The sequence below is a fragment of the Triturus cristatus genome, chromosome 5_2 (genome assembly GCF_964204655.1).
Source record: "Triturus cristatus chromosome 5_2, aTriCri1.1, whole genome shotgun sequence".
In the NCBI taxonomy this organism is placed as follows: Eukaryota; Metazoa; Chordata; class Amphibia; order Caudata; family Salamandridae; genus Triturus; species Triturus cristatus.
Window position 1 is genome coordinate 241,540,421 of NC_140588.1, and position 23,368 is coordinate 241,563,788.

Consider the following 23,368-nt stretch of genomic DNA (forward strand, 5'->3'; position numbering starts at 1 on the left):
ATTCATTTCTTTCACATATGGCCTCGATCAACACTGTTTAATGCTTGCTGAAAGTCAGTTAATGAAGCATAAAGAAAACTATCCTTCGTGGGAATCCTGTGATATTGAAGAACATAAATTAATACCACTAAACGCAGGTTTTAAAAAGGAAAGTGCATTTTTCCTTCCAGTACAGGCTTCAAGATCTTAGTGTAGTATCTTCACATAACAATTCCCTTCGACATCGAGAAGGGCTGTAAGTCAGTTGCTGGAGGAGAAGCATGGGAACCTGCTTTGTATATAGGAAATACAATCCAGTGCCTCCAGCTCCTAGTCACAATGCTTTTTCATATACAATATGAGAAGAAGTGACAAACGTATCTCCCCTATAGTATGAGTTATTTGTGCAAGGGTTTGCAAGTAAGCCATTGAGGATAAGGGCACAACTTGCACTAAGTGACTTGAGCAGGTCAATAACATTTTAGGAATGATTGGATAAGTTACTTCTTTTCCATGTCATAGGAGCTTCTCATGTGAAGGGAATTCGGAATAGAGCCCACACTGCCCATGCCACTGACCTGTCCATTAGGTACTTTCCTCTAAATCATGTGTGAGGACAAATGGCCATTAAAGTGAAGGAAATGCTCCCAGTATGTCACCCAAACCCTGGGCATCATGGTGTGCAGCTGAACTCAAACATGCGGCGTACATTTCTTGCTCTCCATCGCTTGAGTTCTATGATTGCTCCACCATTTCTAAAACCCTCTATGCACATGCAGCCCCTTGTTGATTGGAATCAGTATTTTTCTGGCTTCGTTTGTACACAGATCTGAGCTAGGAGGTAGTTCCATAAGGAAGAGATACCTGCTGAGGTGCAAGAAGAAAGACTTAGAAGTGTGTATCGAGACCCCTACACACACACACTACTCATCAGTGACTGCACTCTGCTATGCCATCTCCAGTAACTGATTAATGGTCTGGTGCTAACGCAACCTAGCTTCTCTGTGGTAGTTGAACTCCAGACACCATGTGTAGGACTTCAAAGGAACCACAGCTTTTGCTTGGACAGAAATGCACATTGATGCCTACATTGTACTGTTCCCACAAATCCGATTAATGCTGGGGGAGTTAGGTAGTGTTGGACTTCGCCCTTTTTGCAGGGTCATCCCTGAACTTTTTGCCTTCCTCCTATATTTTTTCTGACCTGTTGTTGGCTGTTTTACGCCTCTGGGCACTTTACCACTGCTGATCAGTGCTAAAGTGCATATGCTCTCCCTAGTGTAAATTGGTGTATGGATTAGTGATTCCATGATTGGTTGGTTTGCTTTACTTGTCAGACCCTAGTACCGTGCACTGAGTGTGCCCAGGGCTTGTAAACCAAATGCTGCTGGTGGGCTTGCAGCACTGGTTGTGCCACCCACAGAAGCAGCCTGTTAAAATGTTTCTAAGGCTTGTCATTGCAGAGCCTGTGGGCAGTCTGGTACTGCCATGCTGACTGGGCAAGTGCACCCACTTGCCAGTCCCTAAACCTTCCCTTTTCTTCATATCAGACACCCCTATGGTAGGTCCAAGGGCAGGGTGCATTGTAAGTATAAGGTAGGACATGCCCTGGTGTGTGTGGCATGTCCTAATAGTGAATTACAGCCATTTTCGTTTTTCACTATTGCAAGGCTACCTGTTCGCCATAGGCCAGAATTTGCAGTTTGATTATTACATCTTATAATCCTAACTGACTCAGGGAACATGGTAGAAATTCGAGTTTGGTATGCCTGATCTCAGAATGATAAAATACATCTTTTAGTGAAGTTGGTTTTAACATTCTGTGTTTGAAAATACCACTTTTAGAAAGTAGGTATTTTCTTGTCTAACCATCCAAACCTGCCTCTGCTAGGCTGTGTATTCCTTGTCTGGAGTTTGAGTGACAGGGGCTGGGGGATTCCAGGAGACAGGGTGAGTCAGCACAGGGCTGAATAGAGAGATCTGCATCTAGATCGGTGGGAGGAGTTGCACCTGGGACCTGAATAGGGCTGTGCCTTCCCTTCACAATGCTGGCTCCACCTCCTGTGCTGCGTCTGATGTCTCTGCCCGGCTCTATCAAAGGAAAGAATGAGTCATGTAAACAAAGTGCTCCAGGACTGACCAGAACTGGTTTGGACTAGGCAAAGGCCTCTCTGCCTTCAGAGAACAAAGAGAAACTGGGTATAAATATTGGGACCCAAACCCAAGAACTTTAGATCACTTTGCTGAGGAGAGGAACCAGAGAGACTGAGGAGAGACTATCCCTAAGCTTGAGGGACTGGCCTGCAGTGGTTGCCTGACTGCCAAAGAGAGGAGAAAAGGAACTTTGTGTACTTTATTCAACTTGTGAAGGATCTCCAAGGGCTTGAGAAAATAACTTGCCTCCTGCTGAAGTCTCAGGGCCAACAGACTTCACCCACCAGCTCCCCAAGAGTTCTTTGGAAGCGCCTGCTGTTTTGCGAGGCTTTCTGAGGGACTGCCTGTCGCAAGGAGATGGAAGCGCAACTCATGAGCAAGAAGCGTGTCGCCGAACTGCCGCTGCCGCTTCACAACACGAAGCGCCTCGCATCGCCGGAGAAGAGGATCAACGTCGCAGCAGATGCCGCCGCATCACCAGGAAGCATGTCGCAGAAGAATCATTGAGTCATCGCTGGTCCACCGAAGCGCCTCGCATCGCCAAGGGAGAGGATCGACATTGCAGCAGACGCCGCCACATCACTGGGAAGTGTGTCGCAGGGCCTGTCGTGGCTCAACGCCGGAGAAGAGGATCGACGTTGCAGCAGACGCCGCTGCATCTCCGGGAAGCATTTTGCAGGGCCTGTCGCGGCTCATCGCCGGAGAAGAGGATCGACGTCACAGCAGACGCCGCAGCATCACCAGGAAGAGTGTCGTAGGGCCTGTTGTGGCTCGCATCGTTGTGGAAGCAACTCACATCGCCAGGGGAGAGGATCGACGTCGCAGCAGATGCTGCCGCATCACTGGGAAGCGTGTCGCAGGGTCTGTCGCGGCTCGCATCATGTGGAAACATCTCGCATCGCCGGAGAAGAGGATCTATGTCGCAGCAGATGCCGCCGCATCACCGGGAAGCGTGTCACATCCAGAAGAAAGCGCCATCTTTGTTTCTTTGCACCAGATCTTCAACGCTTCAACGCATCACCGTCCTTGCAACACTTTCGTTGTCTTGCGTTGCGCATCTTAAGGTACATTGAACTCTGAGTGTCGCATTTACCATCTTAAGAGAACTAAGCTAATTCTACCATTCTAAGTACAGTATTGTGGATTTTTGTCATTTGTGGTCTTGTGATAAGTCAATATAAAGAATACTTATTTTTGATATAAAACCTGTGTGGTGTCCATCTGTAGTATTGTCACTTGATTACTGTATTACTGAGATAAGCCTGTCTGCTCGTGCCAAGCTACCAAGGGGGTGAGCAGGGGTTATTTTAGGAGTGTACCCCCTTACCTTGACTAGACGCAAGGGCCCCTACTTGGACAAAGGTACCTACCTCTGCCAACTAGAGACCCCCAAATCTAACAGGTAGTAATAGACACCTACTATATAGTGGCAAGAGACAATGCACTATGCAAATACATGTTATGATATACAGGATGAATTCTGTATTCACCCTTTCTTCAATGTACAATATTCCTGTAGGCTTAAATGTATCAGTTTCGTCAAATGAGAATGTATAGTACATCTGTAACCCAGCTCTTGGTATGTGCCATCTTTATACGACTCATCTCCTTTGTCTTCCAGCTCCCCCTTACTTTTCCTATCTAGTAATCTCCTGGTGTGAGCAGCCTCTCTGATCTTTTAAACATATGCTCTGGTGCTTACAGTCTATAGAACTTCCATTTTATTAACATATGGTTTACCTTTCTGAGCTTGTCCGCCTTTAGCCTGCGGTGTTCACTCTGCTTTACTCTATGCATAGTCTGACCATGTTCTATTTTGCATTATTGCCATTATGTAGAGATTAGTTGTTCCACTATTTACACTGCTGTCCTAGATGCACAGCCTGGTTCCTGCTCCTCCTTCCACTTCAGTTCTTGAAATAAAGAAGTCTGATCTTCATGCAGCTGCCCTGGTATATAATGTAAATAACATGTGATACTATGTACCGTACATAATTTCTGCCTCATGCTTATGCAATTCATTTTGGTTAAACAATGAGGCCACAGAAGGTGCTTTAAAGCTTAAAAACAATATTGTGCAGTCAAAGGAAATAATGAGGGATATCTTGGCATGCCTCCAACTCACATAAAATATGTCGGAAAGTTGACAAAGGTCTGTGAATGATGATGTTAGTAAGATGACTCAGGGCCTGATTCACAAAGGTAATCGTACACTTTTGCATAAGTTAACTATTTTTGGGGGAATTCTTAAACTACCAGCCTGATTCACACAGTTAAACATACCCTTTTTTGTTACGTATACTCCTTTAAATTATTGACAAACTATGCACAGCTTTACAACCCTGCACACCCTATACTTATGTGTATGGAGTTTTCCAACCGATTGCAGAGTCTTCAGGTACAGAGAACTCCGCAAACTTAAGTATAGGTTGTGCGGAATCATAAAACTCCACACATACCGAAAAGTGACAAAAATACATAAAAGTGTAAGTTTACCTTTGTGAATCAGCCTAAGAGAGTTAATTGTACCAAAAGTAATGTTATGACTGCAGAGACTCTGCACATAAAAAGATAGGCCTGTCCTATCTTCATATGTGTGGAGTTATACGCCCTGACTGAAGAGTCTCTGCAGTCATAAAATTACTATGTGTAAAATAAACTCGTACTTTGTGAATACTAAAAAATAGTAAACTTACACAAAATTGTACCGTTATGAGTCATGCTCTGTGATTTAAACTATCACCCCTGCAATCTGGATATCAAGAGCTCATCTATCCTTCTGAAGTTGGTAAATTAAGTACTATTAAATTGGGTGATGCAATTACCTGTTGTTAAAAAGGACTCAAAAACACAAGAGATGCTGCAATTAACCCTCCATAAAAACAGGCTAGTATTAGATATGGCAAAACAGCTCAGGAGAGGTAATGCGGGCTATATTCAGGCATATTTACAACTCAAGTGAAATGGTGGACCCAGTCTACATCTATTTGATTTAAAACTGCACTCTCATAACATGTGTACTGTCAGAAAAACATACAGGGTTTGTTTTGCATTGTTGAATTCCTGAATTTTCAGCTTGTGTACTTAATTGCAGGTTTAAGAAACTCTAAACATCATGCAAAATGGCTTTATTAAAACGTATTTGTCAGCGGAAAGAGTAGCAGTTCAAATAGCCTATCACCTATTGTGGTTTATCTGGTAATATAGACACAGTTCCATTTACAGGTCACAGAAGCCAATAAAAGCACAAATATTCCAATAAAATTTAGGGACATATTTACAAGCCCCCGTTGCAGTTTCAAGAACAACCCAACTCTAAAAAAAGATTTATGAAGCCACGCAAGGCCACCTTGTGTGGCCCTGAGTAGCTTCATAAATCTCGAGTAAAGCAATGCGATGCTAATCATTGCGGTGCCTTATTCTGTGTCAAGGAGGAATTCCATGCGTGTAGCTTGGGTGTTCTCATGCAATTCCCATGGTTTTTGATGCATTTCCAGATTTACCAGAATTAATAAACCTGGAAATGCTCCAAGAAGATACGCCTCCCCAGGTGAGGCATAACGAGGAGAAATATCTTTATTTCTTCTACTTTTTTGGTCTTTCGATGAGTGCTGCATTCTGCAGCCTCCCATGATTGTTTTTCTGCAGGAATGTGTCCCTTCCTGCACAAAAACAATCCTGTCTGCAACTCTGGCACCCTTTCAAGGGTGCCTGCATTGGCACTAGGCAGTGAACACAGCACCAGCGCAGAAACAAGGTCAGTAATGCATCGGATTTTGTTAAATACAGAGCATTCCTGTCCTTTCCCTGTTACACAGTGCAGCAAGGTGGCTTGCTGCACTGTGTTACGTCACTTTGCCATAAATAAGGACCTTAGGCTGAGACTGGGCATGTATTATGTTGGTACTTTATAAAATCCTCAGTGGTGTGTTAACATTGCCGCAATGGTAAACGGTTCTAGTAATTATAATATATTAAGGTGTATAGGAGATATAAATCTTAAATAATTCCAAGTCATCTTCTCAGTCGTCTTATAAAAAGTAAATTTTTACATGGTTAGTTCCGAGCTGTAAATCACGATTTTACTGCGAGAGCCTTGTTGCAGTGGAATGAAGATTTAACGATTGTCATCAGTTTGTGTCCATTTTGAAAGAGATGTTGCTTTTGTGTTGCTGTAGGCCCTCGTATCACAATCGTTTTTTTACAACATGAAGCAAATGGTCCACTTCATGAGTATTAATGAGCCAGGAAACCGACTGTGACGCCATTTTAAAAGTAGAGAATGCCTTGATGGAGGACTGCATGGGACAGCAGATCTTCATCCCAGCCTTCACTTTCAAAATGTGCCTGAACTGTGACCACTGTGGCTTTAAGGGACGAGGTCACAATCCCTCAAACAGTGGAACATTCTGAGTGTCCTTGCAGCAGTCAAAGAAACCTCTGTCCACACCACTCTCATGTCTTCCGCCTGGAGCGGCAGAGTGTAAACTCTTACATTTTGACATGTTATGCTTTGTAAAAAGATTATAGCTGGGTCTGACCAATACACAAGTGCAAATAAGGTCAAAAGCATGTTTTGCATATAATATCCGACCCCCTTAAACTTGTAATTCACAAAGCTTTGGAATGGATGCCTTCCAATATTGATGGTTTTACAACTCACAAAGCACATCTCTGCACAGTGAACTGTAACTTAGCGTTTCAACTGCACTGCCTTTGAGAATGCAAGATCTTTTACGTATACGGTTGCTTATGTTTCCTCTCTTTATTGAAATTATTTATTATTATTATTATTTTCATCGTCAGTAATAATATAATTAATATTGCTGTTGTTATTATTCGTATTATTGATATTTTTATTATTAATAATAAAATGAATTATAACATTTCATATATTCTCTTTTTTTATAATATGAACTGCTCTACACTGCATCCTCTGACAAAGCTCTTTGAAAACTCAAATACGCTTGAATGTTTACTGTTACAGATGCATGGAATTCATAAAGAAGACAGCACAGAGTCGTATCTATGAAGATTGGCCTGCTGCTGATGTTATCCTATGCAATGGCCATCTAACAGGCTGCCTTGCGAGATGCACCATGGCGCAGAGGTATTTTGGAGGATTTGTTGGTGAGATGATTTGTACTAGAGGCATCAATACCTATGGGTTTTGAACTGACCCCCCCCTGAAACACCCCTGTAACTGCCCCTTGATGCAAAAACAGCACAAAGTGCCTCAAAAGCATTTTTTGCCCTGTGAAAAGTTTACCTTTGCAGTGCATAACACCTTTTACGCCGGATAATAAATACCATGCACCAGTTTATGTTGCTTTGCATTGCACTAGTGCTGCCCAAAGCCTTAGCAAATCATGCACAATCTTAGTTTACAACTTATTTATTTTTATCTTTGAAGTAAAAATGCTTGACACTTTGAAAGTGGTGTCCTGTAATTTCAATAGTTTAAACAACTTTTTGTGGAAGTCAACAATCAATGCTTTATTGCATCAAAGAAATCTCACTGAATGCAAAATCTAAAAGCGATCAGCCATCTGCACAAAAAGGAAGGGCCATCACATTGCACTGCAATATGACTAGCATCTCCCTTTGCACCACAAATTATGCCAAAGCCCTTGTGCCTCAAAGGGTATTTCCTCAAATAATATAAGCAAACCACACCCTCATAAATATTTATTAATGAGGGAGGAGTTAGCTTCTGAATCCTTGTTAAAAGTAGCATCTGCTGGGGTGGAGGCTTGCATGGTACAGAAGACTTTATCACTGCATTTGTATTGACAATTTGCTGCATTGAGACCGACGTCCATTAAAGCGTTCAGTGTTCTATTCCCAGGAACAGTGGTAGACTGTGAATACATCAGCTACTATGGGACTATTACCTGGACCTCAAGATGTCTTCAGCCTCCACTAGCAGTTCCTTGAAAGAACATTGACCACAAAAATATTGTGATTAAAACATCAATCACAAAAATATTGAGTTTAAATACATATGATGAAAAAGTACAAACCTAGGGATCACATTAGGATGTAGGGCGGTGGGACCACCGTTGCGCCGGCGGTGCGGAAAAACGCCCTCCATATTAGTATGGTCCAACATAGGCCAATTTCCGACCGCCGCGGTACGACATGCACCGCCATCAAAGTGTGCCCGCCACCGCGGCGATGGGAGTCAATGGAGACCCTCCGCCGTGCGGAATGACGTCCGCCTTGCTCCTCAAATTAGGATGACTCAAGCAAGCAGACGCACCGCAGTGGAGACACCGTCCAACCAGACACTGCGGAAACTCGACAGTGGAGCGCGAAACCAGAGTCCCAGTCTACACCCCCCGGACACGACCGCAATGGACCCAGCTCTACACGTCTTTCCGGTACTGTACCTGCTACATCACCAGGAACTCATGGACCGCCGCGGATGGCGCCGCAGGTACGCAATAATACAACACACACCACACAACCCATGGCCTGACACAAGGTCCAAATCCACATCAGACACCCTAGGGGGGACAGGGACACATCCACAAGGGCACCCACAAATCACCCACCTGCCACAAAGTCACCCCGCTGCATCCTGGACACACAGCTACCGCCACCATGCAGCAATGTCCCAGCCATGGCACCGCAGCGGCGAACACAAGCAAATACATGCGCATAATGCAGAAGGCAGGGCCAGTGCCAGGCATGGGCAGGGCACAAAGACCACAGGGACACACCCACTCCCACCACACACTAGCACACCCCATGAAGGCACATGACATGTGCCCCCCCTTGCACCCCATGCACAACAACAAGCCAGGGCAATACATACCTTGCACCACACAACACACAATCATGGAGACACACAATGCAGGAGTGGCTGCACAGGAACACACAACACACAGCACAGTAGCACAGGGCCAGGGAAACACACACTACACCACACTCAGGGAAAAAGCAATGAGGACAAGCAACAAATGAACACACACAAGGAATCAACATCCAAATGGACACACAGCCTGCACAGTCACACATACATATCACAGACTGACACACACACACACATACACACCCCACATGCCAACAGCAATGGAGCACAACAAATAGGGAAACCAAAGTGGGCTGCACACAAATGGAAGGCCATGGAGACACACAACAAGCATGTGTACATCACATCAACACAAGGAACAGCACACAACACCCTCACACCATCAAAGCACACATGGCTGGCACAGTCAGTGAAATCAAACCACAGACAGCTCAGTTCAACAACACAGGGAGACAGCAAGGCAAACCATGTAGAGGCACAAGGATGAAAGGAAGGCCCTGAAGTCAAACTGGGAAAAGCCACACATCCATACAACTACTTCACATGAGTACCCCAGAAGCACTACACACAGGGACCATCTACACACCTCAGGACTGACAAACACCAGTAAGAATCTACACACATACCCTCCTCACACCAGCAGCACACAACACCAGTGCCAAACACACTGAAGGCTGCCAATACTTGACAGGCAATACACACACAAACAACCACACACCCTGGACTCAGCCACAAACATCACACACACACACAGGGATGCCACCACACATGTGGAAACAAATACAACAAACACACACATAACCCAACAGAAACACACACAGAGCCACAACAACAACAGACATGCCCTGTGCAGCTAAACTGTGGAAAGGCAATGGGAGCACAGACACAACAGGAGCGTACAGCCTCATCACTCAGGGACAATGCACAGACAACATACCACAACACACAAGAAGTGCACCATCATAGAACAACACAGCCACAGCAAACAAACAACAGATGCACAGGCAGAACAATCACATAGCAAACATAGCACGACATCAGGGGATGCACACCAGCCAATCACAAGGCAACATACACACACAGCACGGCATGCACAACAAGCTGTGTGTGCACAGCAAGCATTCCAGACACACATAGACATCAGTGACAGAACAGCAACCCACACACCACCATACTCACAGCACAAAAACAACAGCACACCCAGGAAGTGAAGCAATAACACAAACAACACACATACATCCAACGCAACACCCAATAGATGTACAAGTCTGGGACACCAAGGTGGAAACAACTTGACCACAGGACTGGGCAGCACACACAGTTGAACTACATAGCAGCAACCATGACTGACAAACAGCACCAGAACATCACACATGACCCATTGGGGAAATGCACTGAGTGACACATTGACCCTGGCCAAATAACTGCGCCACAAAGCACAGTGGCACAAATGAAGTCATGGGGAGGCACACACACATACAAACCAAGGGGACAGCTCACACCAAAGTGAAGTGTACTGCATGTCAGTAGGGGACATGGCAGGAGTGTAACATACACAATGAGAGGGAGCGCAGACCCACCATGGGTAGGTAGCTGAAGCACAGATTGGGGATGGCATGACAACACACACAACATGCCACACTGGAGGCCAGAAGGCACCATGGGACAGCAAGGCATGAGAAAACACAACCACAATGGCAGTGTCGAGCAGCAGGTCTGCACAGACCCCACAAACAGCCACCAGACACATGGATGTGCAACAAAACACAACACTGAATTGCCAGTAACACCCTCTGCATACTCACAAGTGACAAAAACAACAAGTAGGAGTCAGACAGAACTGCAAGGACACACCAACACACTGCACAGTGCACAACATACAACTCACACATGGGTATACAACCACATCCACAGGGATGAACAATCAAAACAACAGGCACACAACTCCTGGGTGACGTGTGTAGTTGACATTGCATAGGCATGCACACATCAACACTCCCCACAAACTCACCCCCTTCACACTGCACACTACCTGTCCATCCAAGAGCACACATGGAAAGTAAGCCATGGGACTAGGGTGACTGGCCATCACAAGATGACCACACACATACACCACTGGGCACACATATAGGAAGAACACACACATGATGACCCTGGACAGCCTGCCTGCAATACTGTGTGCAGAAACCCACCCTGTGCTGACAGTGCCCCCAACCTGACATGTGTACAATAGAGCCAACATGAACTAATCAAGTAAATGACAACTGTAAGCCATTCGAAATTGACACCGTTGCCACCACAAGCATCTGTGCCAAGAAGAACTGAAGACCCGATCACCTCTGAAAAAAAGAGAGCAAGTGAGCCCAAACATTGACCATGTTGAAGTGCCACACAGACCATGTGGCACAGTAAACCATTTACACACAGCAAAAAAACTGTATTCAGTAAGGACACTGACAAAATAGACAACTGGAGCAACTGTCTTTATTCACAAATTGCACAGAAAATCACCATGAGAAGAGAAGAGTAAGGCACAAAATGCAAAGCATGCCCATGAGAAGCTGCACAGGCAAGGGATAAACAGCAGTGAACAACAAAGCCAGTGGCCAGGGCAGAGTGCAGAGCATGTCCATGAGAAGCTGCACAGGCAAGGGCAAAACAGCAGTGAACAACAAGGCCAGTGGCCAGGGCAGAGTGCAGAGCATGTCCATGAGAAGCTGCACAGGCAAGGGAAAAACAGCAGTGAACAACAAGGCCAGTGGCCAGGGCAGAGTGCAGAACATGTCCATGAGAAGCTGCACAGGCAAGGGAAAAACAGCAGTGAACAATAAGGTCAGTGGCCAGGGCAGAGTGCAGAGCATGTCCTCGAGAAGCTGCACAAGCAAGGGCAAAACAGCACTGAACAACAAGGCCAGTGGCCAGGGCAGAGTGCAGAGCATGTCCATGAGAAGCTGCACAGGCAAGGGCAAAACAGCAGTGAACAACAAGGCCAGTGGCCAGGGCAGAGTGCCGAGCATGTCCATGAGAAGCTGCACAGGCAAGGAAAAACAGCAGTGAACAACAAGGCCAGTGGCCAGGGCAGAGTGCAGAGCATGTCCATGAGAAGCTGCACAGGCAAGGGCAAAACAGCAGTGAACAACAAGGCCAGTGGCCAGGGCAGAGTGCAGAGCATGTCCATGAGAAGCTGCACATGGAAGGGTCCAACACAGCAGTGAACGGCAAGGCCAGTGGGCATGACAAACTGCAGACTGAGTCCATGAGAAGCTGCACAGGGAATGTGTGCGACTGTACCTTTCCATGGCCAGCAGCACAGTCAGGGGCAACAATGTGCAGTACAGGCCCACCTGTGTGAGACGCAGGTGTGTGAGGGTGACTAACACTCAGACATGGCTGTCAGGCGGACTGGGAGCTGGCTGTGTCTCGGGGACTGTCGGGGCACTTAAAGGGGAAGAGAGCGGAACAGCTAAGGTAGAGCTATCAGTGGTTTGGCAAGCTGGAGGGCTGTTTGGACCAGGTGGTGTAGTGGCACGTGGCGTTGGAGTCATGCAGACGGGAGTCACGGTGTGGCTGGAAGATTGTGGAGTGGTACCCTTCCACTTCTTGGGAATCCTAAATGGCTTGCCTGACTTGGGATCAATGGGAAGTAGTGTGGGCACAACAGGCACACACACCACCACTGCTGCAGCAGGTGCAGGTGCTGGCAGCCCCTCTGGTGATGTGCGTGACCCAGCAGAATGCTTTGCCTTGCTTCGCTTCTGCCCCCCTTCCCCTGTTAACTAGGTGTTACCCCTACAGTGCCCTCTGGCCCCTGCTTCACTGGGCTTGGAATGGGAGTCGAGGTGGTTGGTGATACTGCCTTTAAGCCCTTCCTTGGTGTACCCTTGGCATGCACCACCTCCTTGGTGGGCACAGACACTGTATGATTATCTTTGCGCAATGATTTAGGGGCAGGAGAGACCTTGGATGGGGATGGCACTGAGGCATGTGTGCCTGATGTCTGCTGCTTTGCTAATTGCCCACTGGTGTCGCCTGACGGGCTTTTCTCCCTGCGCTCTGGGGTGCCTTTGGTCTTCTGTGGGGATGGTGTCGGCGCACGGGACAGCTTGGGTTGCTGCTACTGTGTGCTCCGTGTACTGTATCGTGACTTTGATGTATGTGGACTGTGGTCACTATCGTCAGACCTGGCCACTGCCCAGGGCGGGACAAAGGGACTGGAGCTGGACTGTGAGAATGTGCCTGTTGCAGGGCAGACGTCACTGTTGATGTCAATGCCTGGACTGTCCGGTGCAACCCACCCACGTCGGAATGTATGCCCTCCATGAAAGCAACCACCTGGGCCAATTTCTTGTCGTGGTCAATGAAGGCATTGAGGAGAGCTGTCTGGCCTACACACAGCTGGCGCAAAAGGTCCACAGACCCAGCACTGATGGCAGCAGCGGGGACAGGGGCAGGGGCAGCGGTGCCAGGGGTGAAGGACACTCTTCCCCTCTTACTGAGGCAGACACGGGCAGCACCAGAGGAAGTGGCTGGGAGGGTGGGCAATGGCCGCTGTGTGGTGGAAGTCGATGCAGAGTCCCCGTTCCCTGTGCCCTCCAACATGGACGCATCCCCACTGGCATCAGATGATGTGGTGCTTTGCGTCTCAGGCTGGGACTCCTCCAGCAGACTCCTGTCCCCCTCTGATGCACTGGTGGCAGCTGTGGTGCTAGTTTCACCCCCACTGGTGTTCGTCTCCTGTCCCTCCGTAACCACAGGTAATGCTGCATGGGAGAGAGAGATGTAGGGTCAGGTCAGTCGCAAAAACAGAACAAACATATGCAAGAAATGCATGACAGAAGTAGAGCAAATCTACATGTTGTACACCACCCTGTGCAATCACATCGTGCCAACTCACTAAATAGACTCAAGCAGTGCGTGGAAACTGAAAAATCAGGCATGAGTGAGCCATTTGATGACCACACAGCACAACACCCTGCTTGTGGCTCTGTTCAAACAGACACACAACTAGTTCTGAGCACATCTAGGAACATGATGGGGGCAAATGACAGCACTGGAGAGGCCAACACAGACTCAGACTCAACATGACAGTCCACAATGGACATTAGCCCATGCCACCCACCATGTCGTACCTTGGGGACAATAGAATGCTACACATTGCTGTAAGATGTGTAGCCCTCCTCAATATGGGTGCATGCAATGGACGCATTGATGTACGCACAGTCAGAGTGGGCACACTGCCGTTCCCTCCCATGGGATTCCCAAGACTACACCAATGCAGAAGAAACCATCCAGCATCCAAATCTACTTTGCAAGTACAGGTAGGGCAAATGCATGCCACAGGCACCCAGGCCAGCAGCCTCTTACATGCCACAGCATCACACTACCAATATCACAGAGGCCAGTGCTGGCACAGGCTCTGTACACATGCAGCCACTCCCATCCAAAGTCAAACTCCCCAACTGCTCACCACTGGCTTGCTGCTGATGCTCCTTCAAACGTGCATCCAGCTCAGGCTGTTTCACCGTCAAGATGCGCCCCATTAGTGGTGTCATGCTGCGCCGTGCCAGATGCCCAGTGTGAGGAAGCAGCCCCAGGATCATCTCTGCCACATTCTTTGCCAGCCGGCTGATGTCGTCCCATCTCTTGTGGCAGTGGGTGCGCTGTCGGTTTGAAACCCCCAGGGCTCGCACCTTCGCTGCAATGGCCCTCCACACGGCCTTACGCTGGTGTACCTTGAGCTGCAGGCATGGGAGACAAGAGGGAGAAATGATCAGGGACACTGTGCCATGTACCGACATCTATCAGTATGGCAGCAAGATACAACATCATCACATATCCAATGATAGATCAATCAGAGACTATAGTACAGCCCACATGGGACCCCTGCATGAGAAAAGCTGATGTTAAAGCATGCAGGTGTGAGGGGGAACACAGTCCCTGCCCATCTCACACACATGCAGGATGCCAGCACTGAAACACCCATATAGCCTGCCCACATCTCCAGTCCATTGTTTGCTTGAGCAACACATACATCACATATCAACCTGTGTTTGTGGGTGGACTCACTGTGTCCAAGACTGTGCAGCCATCAATGTCCCTGTCTTATGAATATTTGAATGTGTCATGGTGGTCACATGGATGGACATGAGATCATAAATCCAATATGTCAATCACCAGGGCAGTTGTGTGCAAACCACAGTGCTGAGATGGACCTTAGCTGGAGTGATATGTGGCACAACTGATGTCATACTCTGTAAGTTGAGTGAGTTGTCCTTGTCTTTGTAGGTGGGGACTGTACAGGGGCACACGCAGACATCCAGCCAAGCAATCACTGTCCTGACTGCAGCATGAACAACCTTCTGTGTCACTGTATGGCTGACAACACAGGTCACTCAAACATACATGTGCAGGGAGGGAAAGCTGTGGCATTGGGTACACACACCCTCCCACTGGAGACAGCATGTCAGGCAGTGCATGACACTACCCCACACTCCCAGACACATACTGCAGCATTCCACTACATGTGTGGCCCCCTTGCCCTACCATACCACTGTTGAAGACTTACCACAACAATTGGGGCACCATATAGCCTTGGGTACTGTGTGAGCACCTCGTCCACCAGGAACTCCAGCTCCTCACTCGTGGAGGGACTGGCACGGATCTTCTCTGTCATTGCCATCACTGTGGACGTGAGACAACAGCAGGGGATTTTGGTGGCGAGGGTTCCCAGGCAGCAGTCCCTTGAGGCAGCAGCAGGTGAGGGGTCTCAGGCAGCAGTCCCAGGAGGCAGAAGCAGTTGAGGATCTCAGGCAGCAGTCCCTGGAGGCAGCAGAAGGTGAGGGGTCTCAGGCAGCAGTCCCTGGAGGCAGCAGCAGGTGAGGGGTCTCAGGCAGCAGACTCTGTGAGCAGTGGCAATGTGAGGCTCACTCCCACATATATAGCCCCCTGGGGTCGTTTCAAAGGTGCCAAGCTGCTGCAATTGGTGGTCCAGGTCTGCCTCTTTCAAATGTATCCAATGACTGCCTCCGTGGTGGCGGAGCACGCCTACCACGATCTTCAAAATTGCATTATGTCACCACAATCATGGGTGCCATTGGCTGTAAGGGCATGCTCCATGGCAGTGATACAACGCTGGTTCCCACCCTTCTGCTTCTTCTCCACACTTGTTGTCTTTTCTTGGCAGTTGATTCTAGAAACTAAACACATTTATACTTAGTTCTGTTATTAATAATTCTCCTAAATTATTCTCTTATCTCTTTTCTCTAACTTACATACCAGAATAACCTTGACCTTTGCCTCTCCTCAGTGAGTCTTCGTAATCTTCCTGTCATGTAATGATTAGACTTGTTCTGTCTAGCAAGATGAGATAATTGATATGTGATTCAGTAATTAAATTATTATTCCTTCCTATTTATCTTATTGCCATAACTTAACGTTGTACATACCTAAGTTCTTATTTCACATTTAATTTATATTTCTTCCCTTGTTTGTCTAGTAAAAATGTGGTGGGTTTTTGCCATGTCAGGATAGTTGGATAACCTCCCAACTGTCGCCTCCTCTGAGCAACCAGGAGATCGAGTTAACAATTATGTACTTAGCTCTGTGGTGAATTCGCCGTTAACTCGACGAGTTAGTGTCTTAGTTCAGAGCAGTCCTCAGCCACGAAATACAGCTTCTGAGAAGAAGTTCCAAATTCAACACGCAGGATTTGTAAAGTGGTAAGCGCTGAATTCTGACAGAGAAGGCTGCTCCCAAGGCGAGGAAGTGTCTCCGGATTCTGCGCGCAAGTCTCACAGAAATAGTGTCTCTTCAGGAAACCAGTGCAAGAGTTCCAACGAAGATTCAATGACGAGGGAAGGAACGGGAGTATCACGGACTCGGCAATACTCTCAGGAACTAGTCCTTCAACAGCAAGAATAGATAACCGACGGTTAGCGACTAAACCCTAACTAACTAACTAACTGACTAGGAGATATGGAGAATGCGTGCGCTTCTGTCAAGAATCTCGGTGAAGTGCATCAACGTTCTATCGTGAGCGCCACAGGTAGAGCTCCGAAAATGAAGAAAGACTAGAGCAACAACTTCAGCATTTCGTCGGCCATCTTGGAGTTGTTCAATCTCCATGCTTCCTTCCAGGTAATGGCCTTTACCTTCTGTGTGCTTGAAATCGTCGGTTCTTGATGTGTTAGACAGACTGAAAGATTCTGATCCTTTGCAGTTCTGACAGTAACACCGCAGGGGCCTGGTGTGCGCTACCGCGATTTTAGTGGCGGAGCATGCCAACTGCCATTTCCACATGTCTCCATGCCTATGACTACCGCACTTGTGTGAATGGGGGTGCTGGTGACACACCGCCAGTGCCAGGCGGTAGCTACCGCGATATGGGTGCCATGCATTGACACGAGGCACCGCCATTCTGGCGGCGGAGCATGCCAACCGCCATTTCCACATGTCTCTATGCCTATGACTACCTCACTTGTGTGAATGGGGGTGCTGGTGAACCGCCGGTGCCAGGCGGTAGCTACCGTGATATGGGTGCCATACAATGGCGATGGCCATCGGTCAAACATCAACAGTGCACAGTGCCAACATGTTCAATGGCACATCATTGTGCACACGATGCCAATGTTCAATTTACTCCACTGATGGCTACACATGCCATGTTTGTATGTGGGTAACGTAGATTTGTCTGTACCCACTCACATGTCACTTAAGGATTTGATGTTGGTGTAGGCAGGACAGTGTAGTTCTAGACTGTACAATGTGTACACATGTCAATGTGTTGAGGTCCAGTGACAATCACAGCAATGCTCATCTCGATGAATGTTGATCTATTTAACATTGCCTCTCATGTCTTCTCATGAACACATTCATCATTCCGGCGCCAACTGTGGTCATTGTGTGGTGGATGTGTGCCAGGTTGTAATAACGCATTAAGGTGTGACCGGTACAGCAGCTAGGTATGAGACAGTGGTTTTGATTAGTTACACATATGCTGGATGCTATACTCCCAGGCATGCACATGTGTACTGTGGCCATATCCCTATGTGCATTCACATACCCAAAGGTGGTGTTTGAGGTACTTGCCTTGTGTAAGTTGACACGTGTGCCCTTTGTGTAGCTGAAGGTGTCCCTCCATGTAAGCAGGTCTGTTAGTCACTATAGATGTCAGTCATTGTTGTCGTTGTGTCATCCAGAACGTGATATGCTGTGCACATCTCATGATGTATTGTATTGACATGTGTCCACTATCATCTCCAATAGGAGGAGGCCAAATTTGACTCGTCACTTGACGGTGCTGGAGGACATGGAGGATGTTGCAATCATACACAAATGCCGCCTGGACAGAGCCACCCAGAAAACCCTTTGTGATCTGTTGGAGCACCACCTGCAGCCACGCAGGACATATCCAACAGCTTTCACCCCTACTTATAAGGTGATGGCAGCCCTGCATTTTTTTGCCACAGGATCGTTCCAGGAGACTGTGGCCAGCGCTGGTGGGATGTCACAACCGATGTTCAGCATGGTGCTGCGTGATGTACTGTCCACCATGATGCTATACAAGGACAGATACATCCATTTCCCGAGGGGTGCTGAATTGCCAGCTGTGAAGGGAGACATCTATCCCCTTGGACACATCCCCAATGTTGTTGGTGACATTGATTGCACCCATGTCGCTCTTGTGCCACCACAGGCAAGTGAGCACATTTACCACAATCACAAACATTACCACTCCATCAATGTGCAGGTGGTGTGACTGGCAGATATGACCATCTCGCAGGTGTGTGCCAAATTCCCAGGCTCGGCCCACGACTCCTACATCCTGCAGAACAGCACAGTGCCCCAGCTGATGGCTAACCTTCTTCCAGAGCGTGCATGGATTGTGGGTGAGTATGCCGAGTTGTGTGGCGTGCTGTGTGTGTGACCTGCTCCCCTGAGCCTCAGCGATGTTGCAATGTCTATTTGTGTTTGTCATACGTAGGTGACTCTGCAAATCCCAACAGTCCCTGGTTGCTGAGCCCACTGTGGAATCCCAGGTCCCCGTCTGAAGTCCGCTACAATGTGGTCCATGGGAGGACACGTTGTGTGGTGGCGCGTACTTTTGGCCTGCTCAAGTCACGTTTCCGGTGCCTGGACAAGACCAGAGGTGCACTGGCATACTCGCCCGGGAAGGTGTGTCAGATTGTTGTAGCATGCTGCATGCTTCACAACCTAGTCATTCCCAAGGAAATTCCCCTGCTCCTGGATTATGATGAGGACCCAAGGACCCAGCCTGCAAACCAAGCCATGTCCAGTGATGAGGACAGTGGAGAGGAGGAAGGTGTTGACCTGCGTGAACAGCTCATCACCCGCTACTTCACTTGACGGTGGGTGTCAATATGCAACACACCCATTGTCTGATGATATTGCTGTTGTCGTGAAGGGGCATGTGAGAATTGTAGCATCAAGCCAGTTGTAGACTCAGTGGTGGTTGGAAATGTTTCTAGGACATGTCATTTGGGATCATCAACGGGACGTGTATGTTGACACTTGGGGGCCATTGTGACATGTGCATGTTGGGTTATCCTGGTGTTAGGGCTTGTGTGATGTCTGTGATGCCACACCCAGACCAGTGACAGTTGTTCTGTTGTGTTTCCCTAGGTGCCTTCAACTTCTCCTTGCCTACATACAGCCCGTGGTCCTGGTACATTGTGATCATGTTGAAGACTGTACACCCTGCAATAAAGATGGAGCAGACACAACAACATGTGTGTGAGGATATTTTATCTACTATGGTGAGATGCGAGGGGGGTGTACATTTCCATTGGGGGGGAGCAGTGAGTTGACAGTCGTGGTAGATGAGATGGTCGAGTAGTCACCACATTGCTGTGGTGACCCAGTCCAACAGACAGATGCCATTCACAAGGCAGTGTGGGGAAGGACAGTCCAAATGCAGTGGTGGAGAGGGTTGCCATCACGGCTGGCTCCGTGACTGGCATCTGGCAGGTGCTTGGCCTTCAGATACTCCCAGGGTCTTCTTGGGATGGCCCCTTGATCGTTTGGCAGGGGGGGCCCTGCCACAGTGCCAGTGGGGTCTGAGGACTCACCCATCTCTTTGGGCGCAGGGGAGGATTGTGAACTGTCATTGTGCAGCCCACCAGAGGGAGGCGGAGGTGTTGTCTGGGGCGCATGCCTGTCCCTCAGTACCGCCACTTGCTGGCAAAGAGGTTCACGATTTGTCCCATGCGTCTGTCGATGGACCTCATCAGCAGGATGAGCTCGTGCAACAGATCGTCCGACCGGCCCGTTTTTCCCTGGGCCTGTTCGTATGCGCCCAGGACTCTGGTGATGTGTTCCAAGGAGTGGGTCCCAGCCTCCTAGTGTCCCTGGGTGAGCCTGCCCCTCCCACCTGCCCTGCTGCCACGGACCTGTTGCCTCACCACTGTGGGCACCCACATCCTCTCCCTGCCCTCCTCCATGGGTGGTGTGTGCTGGGCATCCTCTGGGACAGGGAGGGTGTTGCAGGCAGCACTGGTGGTGGTGGTGGCGGTGGCCGCACAGGCTGTGACAGCAGGGTTCTGCAGTGGAGTTGTTGTTGATGCAGATGTGGTGGGGGGGACGCTGGGGTCCTGGGACCTGTTGCTCCCTGGCACACCAGATGGGCCGGCCTCGAGCTCATCGTCCACTGAATCCTGGGAGTCAACATCCGAGAGTCCTTGAACCGGGGGTGGAGACTGGCACTGCAGGTTGCTGGTGTTGTCCTCGGCAGTGAGTTCTTGGTCACCTGTGGGTCAGATGTGAAATGCTTATTGCAGTGCACCCGGCAAGCTTTGTGAGCTGTGTGTCATTCACTTTTTGTACACTGCACAATTGACATATCATCACATAGTTGACTGTGTGCAGTACTGTGCTTCCTGACATGATGCAGTGGTACAAGCATTACTTGTCCATGGTGCGAGGTGTCAAGGCATACCATGCGAACCGTGTACAATTGAGGTTTACTGGGACTTGTTGCCATCTAGGGCTGGCACAACATGTGTTTAATTGTGGACTCATGGTTTATTTGTCTGACCTAGCAGACGTCACATCTGGCCATGGACTGGCCATTGTCATCTCCTGCATCCCTTTGTCCTGTCATGTGCATATCTTGATTTGTGCCACCACACATGCTTTCATATTTTTAGAATGGTCCTTGTTGCACTTGCTCCATGGTGATGCACATGTAACTAGTTGCTGTGCATGAATGTGCCCAGGCTTTCTTCTACTTGTGCATTGGTGTGTCACACTTTGGTGATTGTGACAGTTTCCTTAGCTTACCTGTGTGCACACTGTGCTTGGCAATGGGGAAGGTATGCCTCTCTGTGCAATGAGAGGGTTGATGTTGTCATATGGCACCATTTAATTTGTGAAAAAGGGGTGGGTGCACGTACTGGCTACCTACCTGTAAGTTAGTTTGGTGTAGTGCAATGGGTTCCAACTGCTCCTGGGGGGGGGGGAGAGGGCTCCATCCTGCTGAGGTGTGGGACAGAGGGAAGGTTGGGAGTAGTAGTGCAGCCCTCCTAGACACAAACACCCTCCCAGGGAAGATGGCTACCTACCTGTAAGTTTGATGCGGGTTGTGTAATGGCTGACACATGCTTCTGGGTGGGGTGGTGGGAGGGCTCCATCCTGCTCAGGTGTGGGACAGGGGGCATGGTGGGAGTAGTGGTACAGGCCCCCCACCCCCAGACACCCTCATTGTGAAGATGGTTACCTACCTGTAAGTTTGTTTGGTATACTGCAATGGCTTCCTACTGCTCCTGGGTGGGGTGGGGGAGGGATCCATCCTGCTCAGGTGTGAGCCAGGGGGCCTGGTGGTTGTTGTAGTGCTGTCTGCCTGTACACATGCCCCCATGGTTATGTTGTTAGCTATGTTTGGGGTGAATGGGAGTGAGTGAATGTTGAATCTGTGAGCCATGTTTTTGTGAGTGTGTGGTGCAGATGGATGGTATGTGTCCTAGGTGGTATAGCTTTGTAGTTGTGCAAGGCAGTACATTGCAGAGTAGCGGTAGTCATATGTTTGTACTTACCAGCCTCCACTCCCCCGGCTACTCCTGAGAGACTCTCTGGATGCAGTATGGCAAGCACCTTCTCCTCCCATTGTGTGAATGGTTTTGGTGGAATGGGAGGCCCACGGCCAGTCCTCTGAGCCAGCTCACGGTTCTTGCTCCTCCTCTCCTTGACAACCCTCTTCAGATCATGCCAACGCTTCATGATCTGCTTTTTTGATCTTGGTGTGGTCCCTACTGCATTGACCCTTTGGACTATCCTTGCCCACATTTGTGTCCTTGTGGCTAATGATATCTGTTGGACCAGGGTTCCAAAAAGCTGTGGTTCCACTCTGACTATCTCATCTACCATAACCTTCAACTCACTCTCAGTGAATTTGGGCATTTTCTGTGTGGCCATGGTGTGTGGTGTGCAAAGTGATTGTGGGTGCAGGAGTGTGAGTGGTGGTTGTGGTTGTGCTGTGTATGGTGTGTGTTGTGCAGGGAGGTTAGTTGTGCTGGTTTGGAGGTGGTGGTGGTGCTGTGTGTGGTGTGGCTGGTGATGGTTTGTCCTTTGCCTCTCCTGTTGGCTGGGGTATGTTTCCCTTCTCGCCTGGAGTTTTGCAAGGGATTGTGGTCAGGGAAGGGGCTGGTTTTATATTCAGCTATGTGGGTGTGTCCAATTGGGGTGCTGCTGACAGGTGTGTTGTCCTGGCATTTGAGTTTTTTCATTTTGCCATGTGGTTGTGTCATTGGGGTGTGTTTTGAGTATTTGGGAGTCATGTCTAGTTTTCTGTGTGCACTTTTTGGCCTTCTTGTGGGGTTATGGCTTCGTCCGTCATATTTTTGACGGTTAGGACTCCTAACTTTAGGACTCCTAAATGCCTTCTGTGAATACCGAAAGTCTTAAAGTTAGGATTTTTCTCAATTTAGGAGTAGTACAGTTAGGACTCCTAACTTTAGGACTCCTAAACTGAGAAAAATCCTAACTTTAAGACTTTCAGAATTCACAGAAGGCATTTAGGAGTCCTAAAGTTAGGACTCCTAACTTCTGTGAATACCGAAATGAGTAAGTGCCTTCTGTGAATACCAAAATTAGTAAATGCCTTCTGTGAATACCAAAATGGTAGTAAGTTTAGGATTTTGTCTTAAGTTAGTTCTGTGAATCGGGCCCATCATATATTATCAATAGCTTAGAAAAATCAAACAGTAATTTAAATAACTTTAAAAATCATACAATTAACAAATAGCAATGGTTAAAAAATACATTTATATGGTACATTTTAAAGTACAATACATGCATTATGCTAATAATAAACATATATAAACATAAAAAGATATAGGGCCTGATTCACAATGGTAAACACACTTTTTTGTTAGTTTACGATTGTTTGGTATTCACAAAGGGATT

General features: G+C 48.0%; 1 long non-coding RNA gene across 1 annotated transcript in view; it reads left to right on the forward strand.

Annotated features, from left to right (window-relative positions):
- LOC146822841 (uncharacterized) overlaps nucleotides 1-23,368 on the forward strand; it is a 380,915-nt gene that overhangs the window by 338,792 nt on the left and 18,755 nt on the right. Inside the window, exon 6 of the long non-coding RNA XR_014962089.1 lies at nucleotides 7,121-7,243. This is a non-coding gene — a long non-coding RNA (uncharacterized LOC146822841). The remainder of the gene's footprint in view (nucleotides 1-7,120; nucleotides 7,244-23,368) is intronic.